Genomic DNA, 2,943 nt, shown 5'->3' on the forward strand with positions numbered 1-2,943 from the left:
GGTGAAAGAGAGGAGTGAAAAATCCAGCTTAAAACTCAATATTTAAAAAAACTAAGATCATGGTATCTGGTCCCATCACTTCATGGCAAATATAAAGGGAAAAGGTAGAAGCAGTGACAGATTTCCTTTTCTTAAGCTCTAAAATCACTGCAGATGGTGATTGTAGCCATGAAATTAGAAGACAATTTCTTCTTGGCAGGAAAGCTATGACAAACCTAGGGAAAGGGAAGTCACTCAGTCATGTCTGACTCTTTGCAACTCCATGGGATGTAGCCTACCAGGCTCCTCCATCCATGGAATTTTCCAGGCAAGAGTTGGAGTGGTTTGCCATTTCCTTCTCCAGAGGATCTTCCCAACCCAGGGATCGAACCTGGGTCTCCCGCATTGCAGGCAGACGCTTTACCATCTGAGCCACCAGGGAAACCAAGACAGTATATTAAAGAACAAAAACATCATTTTGCTGACAAAGATCTGTATAGTCAAGGCTATGGTCTTTCCAGTGGTCAAGTTCGGATGTGAGAAATGGACAATAAAGAAGGGTGAGCAAAGAAGACTTGATGTTTTCGAACTGTGATGCTGGAGAAGACTTGAGAATCCCTTCAACAGCAAGATCAAACCAGTCAATCCTAAAGGAAATCAACTCTGAATATTCATTGGAAGGATTGATATTGAAGTTGAAGCTGCAATAGCTTGGCCATGTGATGTGAAGTGTCAACTCATTGGAAAGAAAACATTATGCTTGGAATGACTGAAGGCAGAAGGAGAAGAGGGTGACAGAGGATGAGATGATTGGATGGCAAGGGACAGGGAAGCCTGGAGTGCAGCAGTCCATGGGGTTGCAAAGGGTTAGACACAACGACTGAAGAAAAACAACCCCTTATTATCTCTGTTTGATTAAAGACCAATTGATTGATGAAGTATTCATGGTAGGGATATCCTGTAACATTCACAACTTATGCAGGCATGCAGTAGGAAAGGATTATACAACACATGAACACCAGGTGGTATGAACTGGGGATCATCTTAGAGTTTTGCCTACGACACCCAGTGAACTTAGCAAATATAAAAAATCCAAGCAAAACAATTAAACTACTTATTTTCATGAAATTATTCTATAATAGCAGCTTATTGATCCTCCAAGGTTTTGTTTCCTATATATGCTTGATACAAGTGTCTACAGTGATCACTTAAGTAACTCTTGACTGATCCATGCAATAGACTACCAATAGCTACGTTGCCACTGGAAACTGTGTCATCGATGTCTTTAAATATAATCAGATCAGGGAATCATTTCTAGATAACCCATAACTAATTCAGAGAACCTCCTTTAAGGTTATTTTCCTTTGGAATCTCTTACTATACCTATTTTTCTAACTATAAATTTTTATTCATAGAGATGCAAAACCACCCTGAATTCAATATGTGTGTTTATTCACTCAATCATGTCTGACTCTTTGTGACCCCATGGATCGTAGCCCACCAGGCTCCTCTGTCCTTGGGGTTTCCCAGGCAAGAAAATTGGAGTGGGTAGTCATTTCCTTTCCAGGGGATCTTCTCAACTCAAGATTCAAATCTGTGTCTCCTGCAATGCAGGTGGAATCTTTAACACTGAACACCAGGGAAGCTTGTGTTCAACAGAATATGGAATTATCACATAGTTTAGGCCCTATGCAGTTGGGATCTCTTAGAAGAACATAGAGCATTCTTTATCCTGGCCCATAAGAACAGAAGATGAAGAAGATAGAGTGTGGGCTGGAGAAGCTACAGGTCCAGATGATTCCCCATGCCAATAAGATGACTAAACACATTAGTGAAAATATGTCAAACTGCCAAGTAATTGGCACCCTCCCTCAATCTTCAGAGTATCAATATATAGCTGCTACTTCATTTCTGCCTTTAAAGTCTCACAGACTTCCCTGGTGGCTCAGACGGTAAAGCATCTGTCTACAATGCGAGAGACCTGGGTTTGAGCCCTGGGTTGGGAAGATCCCCTGGAGAAGGAAATGGTAATCTACTCCAGTACTATTGCCTGGAAAATTCCATGGACAGAGGAACCTGGTAGGCTACAGTCTATGGGTTCACAAAGAGTCGGACACAACTGGGCGTCTTCACTTTCACTTCATTTCTGCCTTTAAAATCTCACAGAAATTTGTACTGTGGCCTAAAGTAACTTGAAGCCATGTAGTAAAAAATTTCTGAACGACGTAGCTGTGCGTGCATGTTAAGTTGTTTTGGTCACGTCCAACTGTGTGCAATCCTGTGGGCTGCAGCCCGCCTGGCTCCTCTGTCCATGGGGATTCTCTGGGCAAGAATACTAGAGTGGGTTGCCATGCCCTCCTCCAGGGGATCTTCCCAACCCAGGGATCAATCCTGTGTGTCTTACATCTACTGCATTGGCAGACAGGTTCTTTACCACTAGTGCCTACTGGAGAGCCCCCATATAGTTTGTAGCTTGACTAAATTGACAGAGTAATAAATCATCACAATTTATCAAATTATGGCTACCAGAGATTCAAGTAGATAGTATGCAGACTTTTCTTAAAGCGGCACATCCTGTTAGATAGAAAGATAAGTAAATATTTACAGAAATTGTATTTCACAGTGTTTTAATAATACCAGGAATGTTAAATCATAGGTACTTGGAGGCTTTAGCTATCTCACTTTTGAAGGGAAAAAAAAAAAACATAATTTTGTGGTTAATTTTACTAATAGAAAGCCAATTTTTATGTTGTAACATTTTATCATTTTTGTTAACTATTTGTTAAGGTTTGATTTGACATTTCAGAATTCGTGACATATATGGATGGTTAGGTTATGGAAAGTCAGGAAAGAGACACTTACCTTAATTTTAGAAACCAAGGTCTGTCTCTTCTATGGAAGTACTCGATCCTTTGTTACAGGCAACAATGTAGCTATCCTTCAACCAGTTTACAGACTTCTTAG

At 40.5% G+C, this 2,943-nt stretch overlaps 1 non-coding gene across 1 annotated transcript; it reads right to left on the reverse strand.

The window, feature by feature from the left end:
* Positions 1 to 349: 349 nt before the first annotated feature.
* Positions 350 to 421, reverse strand: TRNAC-GCA (transfer RNA cysteine (anticodon GCA)). Its single transcript has one exon. It is a non-coding gene; the product is annotated as a tRNA-Cys (tRNA).
* Between the last annotated feature and the right edge of the window lie 2,522 nt (positions 422 to 2,943).

Source organism: Bos indicus, chromosome 12, assembly GCF_029378745.1.
Source record: "Bos indicus isolate NIAB-ARS_2022 breed Sahiwal x Tharparkar chromosome 12, NIAB-ARS_B.indTharparkar_mat_pri_1.0, whole genome shotgun sequence".
Taxonomy (NCBI): domain Eukaryota; kingdom Metazoa; phylum Chordata; class Mammalia; order Artiodactyla; family Bovidae; genus Bos; species Bos indicus.